General features: G+C 37.5%; 1 protein-coding gene and 1 pseudogene across 1 annotated transcript in view; one reads left to right on the top strand and one right to left on the bottom strand.

Annotated features, from left to right (window-relative positions):
* LOC115663621 (uncharacterized) overlaps positions 1-10,646 on the top strand; it is a 132,799-nt gene extending 122,153 nt beyond the window's left edge. The window contains exon 2 of the transcript XR_008816040.1: positions 10,490-10,646. The gene's annotated coding sequence lies outside the window, so the exon portion shown is untranslated. The remainder of the gene's footprint in view (positions 1-10,489) is intronic.
* LOC115668930 (ATP-dependent DNA helicase Q-like 1) overlaps positions 1-12,275 on the bottom strand; it is a 46,502-nt pseudogene that overhangs the window by 26,406 nt on the left and 7,821 nt on the right.

The raw sequence follows: 12,275 nt of genomic DNA on the forward strand, positions 1-12,275 counted from the left end.
TGAGGGAGCATCCACTTCTTCGTTCATCTCTTCGGTACCCACAGATGTAGGCAGGGGTCAATACGACGTGTTCTTGAGCTTTAGAGGCTCGGATACCCGCAAGGCATTCACCGATCACCTCTACCATAGTTTGATCAAGGCAGGGACTGTCCCGATTTGCGTGTTCGGGGACGATAACAAGCATACCAATTGGTGAGGATTTTGGATCGAGAGATTCTTGATGCCATCACACGGTCCTAAGATTTCGATCCCCATCATCTCCGAAAATTATGCTTCGAGCAAATGGTGCCTCCGCGAGCTCATTCATATCATGGACCGCAAGAAGAGCACATCACACACAGTGTTGCCTATCTTTTACAAAGTGGACCCATCGGATGTGCGGTATCTAAAAGGAAGTTTTGGGGAGGCATTCCATTCGCGTAAAAAGCATTTTGATGAGAAGGATATCCAGGAAGGGCAGCGAGCACTTAGAGAAGTGAGTGACTTACATGGATGGGAATCCGAGAAAGTTGCTAACTGGGTACTTTGCTTCCGCCTGAACTTTTCTTTTTTGATAAGTGAGTTTTCGTGTTCACGCGAAACAGATGAATCACAATGGTTTCCAACGGAGCGAAAATCAAAGGAATGACAACCCCTCCAGTCAATAGTATCATTCACCAAACAATACGCTTAGAAAGGACTCGACTGCTCAATCTTCCAAAGCTTTATCACCCCCAGATACAATAGACCTCATGCCAACGAAAGTCGGCTCAGTTGAAAAGGACAAGACACTTACTTCTCATTTACCATGTCTATGTTTGATTTCCACTATCACTAAACCCCATTGGTAGCGATCTGTAAATCTCCTCAATTTAGACTTGTGCTGCCCTAGCCTTAGAGTGGAGTAACCTCCTTTTCTCCTAACTTTTTTTAATAAAAAAAAATCGATCTCCTATCATTCAACTAGCAGCAATCTTAAGCCTTATAACATATAGTATACTTCTAAAGACTCTTAACGAGCCAGGTTCACCGTCTTATTCTATTCCAGCAAGATTCATCTAACGAAAGAGAAAAAAATGAAACGGCCACTAGCTGTCATCCCCCATTGTTATTTGTGAAACCAAAACATCTTGCATGTTAATTGGCCCCATCCATCCTTCACATGTATGTCGGTGTCTTTTGATGAGATTTAAGTATAATTACGAAATAATCAATTGAGTTTTGTTGTTGGACAGGCATGAAGGAGAATTAGTGGAAAAAGTTAAGAAAAAGGTACTGAGCGAGTTGCAACAAGATTTTCATCTTGATGTTAGTAAGCGCTTGGTTGGAATTGGTGATCATGTGAACAAAATCAGGAATTGGGTAGACACTCCTACTACTAATGCTCGAATGATTGGAATCTATGGCATGGGCGGGATCGGAAAAACGACACTAGCCAAGGTAATCTATAACCGGCTGTCGAATGACTTTGTGCATTGCAGCTTCCTTGCAGATATTCGAGAAACAGCTTGCCGCAACAGTATTCCTTATTTACAAAAGCAACTAATTAAGGAAATTCTGCAAATCGAACTAGAAGTTTGGAATGTTGATGTTGGAATTAATATAATCAAATCAAGATTCAGAGGAAAAAAGGTCCTCATTCTTCTGGATGATATAGATGCCAACGATCAACTAGATGCACTGGCTAGGGAGTGTAATTGGTTTGTGGCAGGAAGTATCATCATTGTTACAACTAGAAATGAAGCCGTTCTTGATCAATCTGAATTCGAGGTAGTCTACAAGTATGAATTGAATGAATTGGATGAGGAGCATGCTTTGCTTCTGTTTAACAGACACGCATTTCGTACGGACCATTCTTTGAGGGATTTTGAGGGTGTATCTCGTGATATCATATCCACCATGGGTGGGCTTCCCTTGGCACTTGAAGTTGTTGGTTCATATTTGTATAAAAAAACGAATCGAAAAGTATGGGAAGATGTGCAAAAGCAATTAAAAAGCCAACCGCATAGAGATGTCCAAAAGATATTGCGAATAAGTTACGATGCATTAGAAGATGGACATAAGCATATTTTTCTTGATATTGTTTGTTTCTTTATTGGAGAAGAGAGTAGCAAGGAAAGGCGCAAGTACGCCATGTACATGTGGGAGGACTGTGGGTTTTATCCAAGTCAAGGAATTGAAGAGTTGAAGTTGAGGTGCTTAATTAAAATTGGAGATAATGGTAAGTTTATGATACATGATCAACTGATAGATCTTGGAAGGAGTATTTTTTGCCAAGAACAACTGCTTGAGAAACGTAGTGGACCATGGGACCGCGACTACAATGGAATCACAAGAGCACTAGGACATCAATGGGTAAAACATGCACTCCTTTCTTTTTCTCTCCCTCTTATTTTAATATATTTAATATGATCTATCCTAATATTTCATCAAGCATGAAAAGATGCTCTTTCTAGGAAAAAAATTATATTTAAACATCCATTTTTGTCCATCGTAGATTAATTGTGATAGCAAAATAAATTATAAGTATCTCAAGGATGAAAAAGTTATATCATTTGATTTGATTTCATTGATATTAATGACATCTGTAAAAATTTGATTGACATTCAATTCAAGATCCTGTAACTATAATTTAACACTATAAATCTCGTTTACCAAAAGCATGTAATTGTCATATCTAGTTGAAAATATTGATAATCCGAAGGACTACAATAATGAATGGAGATGAAGTATAAACATATAGATCAAATAAATGAACATTTCTTGGTAAAAAAAAAAGATAGTATGTGCCTATTGTAATAACTGGTAATTAATTCAAAACAATAAGATTGGAAAATTTTCACACTTATCACATGCACTTGCTATCTAGTACAGCCGAATGTATTGTATTGTGGTGGTCGTGTGATCTAGGAATCCAATGTTTGACATTTTTTTCTCCATTTTGATATTGAAGATACCCGTCCCTCTGCTAGTTGTTTCTATCTCTTTTCATCCGTCTTTCCTCTTAATAGATAAGATAGCAAAAATCCCCTTAAAAATATTTTTAGGAAAATCTTGCTATTTTTTAAGGTTTTATCCCGTAGGCCTTGCTCAATTCATGGATTAGGTAAGGTGTGTGATAAAGAGTGGATTTTCTAATAACAAACATTTCTATCTGCTATAAGTTGTTTTGTGTTATTTATATTTTTTGGGACAATGCCTCTTTCGTGCCAGAAACAGCTATACTAACTTGACTATTAAGAAAAAGAAAACTCGACTAATTAGAGGAAATGTCGTGCATATTATTATTATTATATCCGTACCTTTGTATTCATTAGATATGATTTTCAGCATAAGCCAATTTTTTCAACTATGTTTCTCTTTTCCTTAAATTATCAATATTCATGTCATTTTATTATTATATATTATCCATTTGGGATGCCTCATAGGCTCATGACTGATCAATAGCAAGGAATTACCCTAGCAATGAACCAAGAGATGTTGGGCAATGGAAACATCTTTATATTCTTGATATAATTTGATATAGTTCGTTCCCATGATTCAATATCACTCTTTTGTCGATCCAATAATTTTTTAACATTAGCAAAAAGAGCACACCATATGGGTGTTTAAAAAATAAAAAATAAAAGTCAAATTTGTTTTGAAAAGACAGAAATGTTGAACGATGATAATTAGTGTTGGAAAAAAAATTAAATGGCTGTGCAATGCAAGAAATTTTTATTTAACTTTGGAAATGGAATACTTATGGGACTAATTTCCAATTGTCTCGACTACTTAAAATATGATTCTGTTTATCTTGTTATATCCTATTACTTTGGTTCATATTGGTGAAAAATATACGAATTGTGTGGAAACTTTTGACGAAAGTTTGAGGTTTCATATCCCCTTTCCATATAAGAGATTTATTAATGTAATATATTGTATAGATTGATGAACAAGCGAAAATAATGAAATATAGCGTGGAATGCTGATTACAACAATTTGGTGACTTTTCCTACGAACAAACTTAAGAGAAACTATACCCATTGTTGATTTTTCATTATTTAATATATAAAGTAGAGATAACGACAAACGAGTCAAATCGTAAAAGTGAATCAAACCAACCAAAAAAACAATTCCAATCAATTGAACTTTTGGGGGAAAATATAGGTATTATTTTTAAAGTCAATCAGAGCCACATGGGATTTTTTTTCACCGTCTTCAACTAATTAAACGATCTGTTTTAGCATGAAAGTTAAACAGCATGTCTTGACTTATAAGATGCAAAAAGAAACGGCATCATTCTCATGCAAAATCTAAAACGTGTATTGCTAACCAGTGTCACCACATCACTTTTTAAACATACTATAAAGAAAAAAAACGTTTCAGATTCCAAAGAAATGGTCAAACACTTCACAAAAATAGTTAATGAAATGAAAATCGGGTGGTTCCTTAGCTACTTACAGGTGGCCCACTGACATTTTTTAACAAATTCTTTTGAAAAATTACACACAAGTCATATGAAAATTTACAAGCAAACATTTGTATGTTGTAAAATGGTTTCATGTATTTCGTCTTAGATAAAAGTCAAAGTGCACGAGCTACAAAATTTGAAAAAAAGCAAAAGATAAAGCATTGAGGTACATTTGCCTTAATTGTTTTAAAGCAATAAATATCTTATGTCTTTATTTTCAAAAATTTCAAAAGGTCGTCGAAAAAAAAATTTAAAGGTGAGTTCACGTGTCCATATTTATATACAAGGGAAGTATAGAATGACAACAAATCGTGAAAATCCAGGATTTAAAAAAAGAAGCAAAAAATGTAAAGTTAAAAAGTCAATTTACATGTTCTACGGATTGATTTGATACAGTTGGGGAGTTTTGGTCCTGGACCCTGGTTCGATGACTGGACGAGGGCAGCTTTAAGGGGAGACTCCAACGAACTCCTTTCTGAAATAAGATGGCTTCAATTGTGGGTCGCGGGAGTCGATCTGTCTCTTCTAACAACCAATCTACCGAAATTATCGGTGCTGGATTTATCAGAGAACTCGATCACAGAGGATTGGGAAGGATGGAGTACATTCATGGTAAGATTGGGGGGGGGGGGGGGGGGGGGAAAGAGACATCCTCCCTCTCTCCGTGATTTAAGATGGTGTTTTGTTTTTGTTTAGCCGATCCCCCACTCTCATTCTTTTGACAGCTTTATTCTCCTCTTTTTGTGTAGACGGCAAAGCGGCTACTAGTTCTCGACCTTAGATGGTGTAATGGTTTCAGATGTACTCCTGATCTCTCAGCTTTCACGCAGTTGAAGATCCTCACCTTGAGAGGTTGTCGCAAACTGGAGCATCTCCACCCTTCTGTTGGCAAACTCAAGAGCCTCGTTTCCTTGGACTTGCATGAATGTGAAAGTCTCAAGGAGCTACCAGAGGAAGTGGGCGAATTAAAAGATTTAGAAGAACTTGTATTAGATGATTCTGGTATTACAAAGATCCCTACGTCTATTGGTTATCTGAGGAAGCTGAAGACACTGAGTGCCTACCGTTGTAAGTCACTGAGAGAAATCCCTAGCTCAATTGGGGATTTACAGAATTTGCAACACCTGAGCTTGAGTCGTTCTGGGCTTGAAAAGCTTCCTAGTGCTATTGGGGATCTTTCTTCTCTCCAGCGCCTTTACCTATGGGGCTGTCGCAAGCACCGGTCGCTGCCACAGCTTTCTAGCCTAATCCACCTAGAAAAACTCCATCTTTGGGCATGCCATCTACTTGAAGACATCCCCGAGCTTCCCTCAAGACTCTTGAAACTCTGTATTGAGGAGTGTGGTAAGCTGATATTGCTTAAGCTCGACGGATTGAAGAACTTGGAAATGTTTTCAATAAAAAAGTGCAGTTCAATTGAAAGATTGGACCTTTCACAATTAATTTGTTTGAAACGATTACGTGCTGTGCGTTGCGATAGCCTAGTCGAAATTCAGGGCAGTGATAATTTGGAGTTCTTGGAGTACATATTTATATGTGACTGCAATTCCATGGAAAGGCTTCTCTGTCCAGCATCACTGTGTTTGAAGAAATTAGCGGCTGTCAAGTGCAACAATCTAGTTGAAATTCGAGGTCTTGATGGTGCGAAGTTCTTAGAAGAGTTGGATTTTACGGGATGCGAATCAATGGAGATGTTGCCAAATTTGACGGGATGTGAGAAGTTGCGATCTCTAAATGTTCGAAACTGCAAGAAACTTACTCAGCTTGGGGGATTTGAAAAGTTGGATTTAATTGATTTGAATATCTCTGGTTGTTACTCATTGGAAGCAATACCGAAATTATCCAGAACACGCGTCTTTAGAAATTATGAAGAAGAGCTGTCTTACGACTCACGCTGTGATGATTCCTCAACAGAGAGTGATTGATGTTTCCTCGACAGAGGTAAATAAGCAGTGAACAATCATTTTTCTTCTGAGATTCATGACCTACTTTTCATCACTATCTTCTTTTGACAAGAATGTTTTCCATGACAGGTTCTGTACTTTCCTAAATTGCTAGTCTTACATAATTGAAGGAGTGGGGGAGTTGGTCATAGAAGCTGACATGATGCTTCAGCCAAGATCAAAATGTGGACCCAAATGTCAATAGAAGGCATTGGTCATCTAGTAAGATTCTTCATCCTTGAACAGCCAACGCGAGCGAATAGAGTAATACTTTTCTCGAAGCTCTATTTTTTAAGAATGATTTGCTCCACACCGGGTATCTATTTGATTGATTTGGAAACTCTGGATTTGCCTACATATATTGCTGTTCGATACGTTGTGGCAATGTATTTCATTTATCCTTCCATTGGCAGCTTTTGTAGACTACAAACAGATTAGCTGCTTGTGAGGCAAGGGTGAAAATATCAAACGCAGGTAATCAAGAATTCCCTAGTGATTTGGTTTCCTCTCTCGATAAACTTGGGATTTGAAATTTTCACCTAGAGGCTAATGATCTTACGCTACTCAATATTGTAAATTACGCCCGATTTTCCCTGTCCCAAAATTCATATTTTCTTTGAAAAAATCCTTGGCCATTTTGAGTTCCTTTGTGAGTTGTCTTGTGTCAAATTTGACTAATGGCATATGTCCTGTTTGGGACAAACGCCTTTCGGTTTTTTGTGATGAACGAAAACCCCGTCAAGTTTCTTAATGTTCCCTTTATGTTGCTCTTGAACCTTCTAAGAAGGGCATCAATTCCCAGTAAGTATGATGAACTGAGCTAAAATAAAATATAAGGTTCAAATGTTTCTGGTTGGTGATAAAAAAAAAATGTTAAAGCAGTTTTAGCTAGTCTGTCATATATGAATGTACACCCCCTTAACATTACCAGTAATCAAACTGTTGTTTTGAAATATTATCAAGCGAGGTAAACTGGTGCTTGCTTCTGTGACAGTTTTGGTTGGTCTATGTAACGATCAAGGCTTACTTTGGGACTTCAATTCAATCAGCTGTGTTGATTATCTTTTGCATAATTGGACAATTTTTTGCCCATCTGTGAAACAAGCTAGTGCGAGGAGCTCAAGAATTTGCTAATTAGTTTACATCCCATTTGATCCTATTATTGTCATGGAATTGTTTTATCACATGACTGATTTGGGTGTGGCTCACTTGGCTGAGAAACTTCAAATTCCAGATTTGAGACCGATCAAAATGAAAAGAAGGGATTTTGCAGAGGAAGCATCAGCAACAGCTGAGGACCATCTTGCATGCCAACAGTGAGACAAGTCATGTTTTTTTGACTGAGGTAAATAATCAGTAAACTATCATTTTTCTTCTAATATTCATGTCCTACTTTTCATTGCTATCTTCTTTTGACAAGATGGTTTTCCATGACAGGGTTCTGCGCTTTCCTGAATTGCTAGTCTTCCATAATTGAAGGAGCAGGGTAGTTGGTCGTGGAAGCTGACATGATGCTTCAACCAAGATCAAAATGTAGACCCAAATGTCAATAGAAGGCATTGGTCATCTAGTAAGATTCTTCATCCTTGAACGGCCAGCGTGAGGGAATAGAGTAAATACCTTTCTCGAAGCTCTATTTTTTAAGAATGATTTGCTCCACACTGGGTATCTATTTGATTGATTTTGGGGACAAACACCTTTAAATTTTCTGTGATGAACAAAAACCCTGTCAAGTTTCTTATTGTTCCCTTGATGTTACCCTTAAACCTTCTAAGAAGGGCATCAATTCCCAGTAACTATGAGGAGCCAAGGTAAAATAAAATTCAAGGTTCTAGTGTTTCAGGTTGGTGATAAAAAAAAATGTAAAATTAGTTTTTGCAACTCTATCATATATGATTATAGACCAACTTAACATTGTCAGTAGTCACACTGTTGTTTTGAAAGATTATCAAGCAAGGTAAACCAATGCTACTTTTATGACAGGTTTGGTTGGTCTTATGTGATGATCAAGGCTTACTTTGGGACTTCAATTCAATAAGCTGTGTTGATGACCTTTTGCCTAATTGGACAATTTTTTGCCCGTCTGTGAAACAAGCTGGGGCGAGGAGCTCAAGAATTTGCTAATCAGTTTACATCCCATATGATCCTATTGTTGTCATGGAATTGTTTTGTCACATGATTGATTTGGGTGTGGCTAACTTGGCTGAGGACCTTCAACTTCCATACCTGAGACCGATCAAAATGAAGAAATGGGATTTTGCGGAGGAAGCATCAGCAACAGCTGAGCACCATCTTGTGTTCTAACCTTGAAGAGGCTCGTGGGCTAACTGGAGTGTCCTGAGGAAGTTTTGATGCTTGTGAAGATCCAAACCACTTGATCTGGTCTCAACATCACATACCTGAATGATAGTAAATGTAGTTTTTAAAATTTAATATGCTTTCTGTATGCTCATTACGTTCTACCTCTCTGTCAATGAAATATGTAGCCACTGATTGTTTTGTTTGTTACCCTGATGCGGCGTTGTTTGATGCAGTTGCATTCTACTGATATCACTCCTCAACTCAATGAGGCTCTACAGAGGGAGGTATGCACTAATAGGCTCCTCCATTTCTATCAGTTTATTTGTGTGATAATTTCCTTTGAATGTTGTCATATAGGTTTCTGATTTGATAAGCTCAATTCTCATGTATGCGGCATTGAATTCGTAAAGTTAAAATTGACCTCCTCGCAAATTATCCCGTATTGGTGATTTTGCTGATTGGATATTGCCAATAACCAAGTAACAAATACGTCTTTCTATTCCGTAGTTTAGGCACTTCACCTTTTCAACATAATTTTATTAACATCAATTCTGTTCCTAAACACAAACAAGGAAAGTGTTGCTAATTGCTTACTTCTCCCAAGTCAGTTGTTTTCTTTTTCATCGGCCAGCTAATGAAGTCTTTGTTCATTTTGGTCCAAATACGATTGGCGTAAATGATGTTTAGGCATTTGTATCTTATCTTTCATGGGGTAAATTTTGATGCTATGATGTCAGTTTTTTTCATTTACTGATAATTAGTCAGTGCTATTCTTCTTGTGTAGATTCAAGCTGTATTTTTGTAACTCAGAGATAGTCCCCAAACACCACAGGATGGAGATACGGGCAAGAATGAGCCATGTCATTGTGGAAAGGCATTCCAAAGTTCCTTGCTATTGGCTTTTATCATGTGCTCCGTGTTGTTAATACTCTTCAAAGGATTCTTGATATAAAGCGACCTCTTCTCATGTGGTGTTTTAGTCCTTTGCAAGCTTTGGCATCGTGCCATTCTTCAGCAATGGCCAAATCACAACTCGCTTGCAGGAAGACCGCATGTGCAGGTGGTTCTATATGTGTAAGTTCAGCATAAGTCATGTTTCCTCAACAGAGGTAAATAAGCAGTGAAAAATAATTTTTCTTCCGAAATTCATGACCTACTTTTCATCACTATCTTCTTTTGACGAGAAGGTTTTCCATGACAGGGTTCTGTACTTTCCTAAATTGCTAGGTCTTACATAATTGAAGGAGTGGGGGAGTTGGTCATAGAAGCTGACATGATGCTTCAGCCAAGATCAAAATGTAATGACTGGGGTTTACTTTGGGACTTCAATTCGATGAGTTGTATCGATAATCTTGTGCATAATTGGGACAACATTTTGCCCGTTCTGTGAAACAAGCTGGGGCGAGGAGCTCAATAATTTGCTAATTAGTTTTCATACCCTTTGATACTATTGTTGTCATGGAATCGTTTTATAGCATGATTGATCTGGGTCTGGCTAACTTGGCAAAGGAACTTCAAGTTTCATACCAGAGCCCAATCAAAATGAAGGGGAATTTTGCCGAGGAAGAATCTGCAACAGCCGAGGGCCATCTTGTGTGCCAACCTTGAAGAGGCTCATGGACCAATTGGATTGTACTGAGGAAGTTTTGATGCTTGGGAAGATCCAACACCTGAACTGGTCTCAACAGCACATTCCCGAATCCTTGTGAGTGTAGTTTTCTCAATTGAATCTACTTTCTGTATGCTTGTTAGGTTCTTCCTCTATTAATCAAATACGTACCAGCTGATTTGTCTGTATGTTACCTTGATGCAGAGTTGTTTGATGCACTTGCGTTGTAATGATATCACTCCTGATCTTGATGAGGCTCTGCAGAGGGGGGTATGCACTGCCAGTCATACCATAACTATGAAAGACTAACTCCTGTGCTTATCCTATCTGAGCTGTAGATTTCACCTGAAAATTAGTATACAAGGATGCACGATGACAATCTCCTCGATTTTCTATGAGTTTATTAGTGTGATAATATCCTTTGAATGTTGTCATATAGGTTTCTGATTTGATAAGCTCGGTTTTCACATTTGCGACGTTGAATTTGTAAAGTTAAAATTCACCTCCTAGGAAACTATTGCATATTGCTGATCTTGCTAATTGGGTACTGCAAAATAACCAAGTAACAATTACATCTTTTGTTGCACTTTACCTTTTCAGCATAATCTTATTAACAAAAAATTTGTTTTTATACACAAACAAGGAAAGTGTTGCTAATTGCTTACTTCTCCGAAGCTTGTTGTTTTCTTTTTCATTGGCCAGCTAACAAAGTCTTTGTTCATTGCGGTCCACCTGCGATTGGTGAAATGATGTTTATGCATTTGTACCTTATCCTTCATGGGGTAAATTGTCATGCTACAATCTCAAATATCTCCATTTATTGACAATTAGTTAATCCCATCCTTCTTGGGTTGATTCAAGCTGCATTTCATGAAATTTAGAGTCTCAAAACAACACAGGATGGAGATGCGGGCTGGCATGAGCCATGTTATGGTGTTCCAAAGTTACTTCAATATTGTCTTTTATCATGTGCTGTGTATTGTTAACATTCTTCATAGAATTCTTGACATAAAACGACCTCTTCTCATGGTCTGTAGTCGTCGTTTGCAAGCTTTGAAAAGAGTTATTTTTTGGCTTTGGCCGAATCTCAAAATGCTTGCAGAAGCCGCATGTGCAGGTGGTTCTGTATGTGAAGTTGAGCATAAAATCACATTTTTTTTTAACTAGATTACCATTTAGATGTCCACTTCAAGCCACAATCTTGTGACTGGAAGAGACTTTTTTCATGGAAAAAGTGAATGTTATGGAATCAGCAAATAATATGTCAATTGCAGCCACGAGTTTCAACGAAAAGGTTTCCAATATGACGGAAGTTTCTCATTTGGAAGAATTTTGAACGCAAAGTAGGAGTGTTCATTAGAATACAATCGTCTCTTTGATCTGATTATGTTGGAAAAATTTATATATTGGCATTTTGCAATCACTTAAGTCGTATAATTTTCAAACTTGATTTATTTACGCATGAATCTATAAAGCAGAAGAGGCACAGCCATACATTTTCGGTACTTGAAACCGAATTTTCTTTGGCGTTTGGCTATAGTGGAAGGGTGAAAATAGCCCCTCTCAGAATTTGTACTCATTTGGTTTGAATGAAAAATTTCGAAGGGTCATCTAATTGGTTAATTCTTTGACTCTGCTGCGCCAAATTGTGGTCATCGGACAAGCATTCGAGTTTCAATCAAAGCAAGTTCTTTGGGGTCACTGATTTTCACCCCTCTCAGAATTTGTACTCATTTGGTTTGAATGAAAAATTTCGAAGGGTCATCTAATTGGTTAATTCTTTGGCTCTGCTGCGCCAAATTGTGGTCATCGGACAAGCATTCGAGTTTCAATCAAAGCAAGTTCTTTGGGGTCACTCTCAGGTATTCCCCTACCATGAACTGGACTATATTAAGGAAATTTTAGTAGTTAAAAACTATTCGCAAGGTATACTCGTAGTCTGATAAGCTTGTTGTCTACTTTTTAGTACTAAAGCCATATATAATGCTGG

This window comes from Syzygium oleosum, unplaced genomic scaffold (assembly GCF_021117445.2).
Source record: "Syzygium oleosum isolate NSW1041296 unplaced genomic scaffold, Sole_v2.1 Sole_v2.03, whole genome shotgun sequence".
Lineage (NCBI taxonomy): Eukaryota > Viridiplantae > Streptophyta > Magnoliopsida > Myrtales > Myrtaceae > Syzygium > Syzygium oleosum.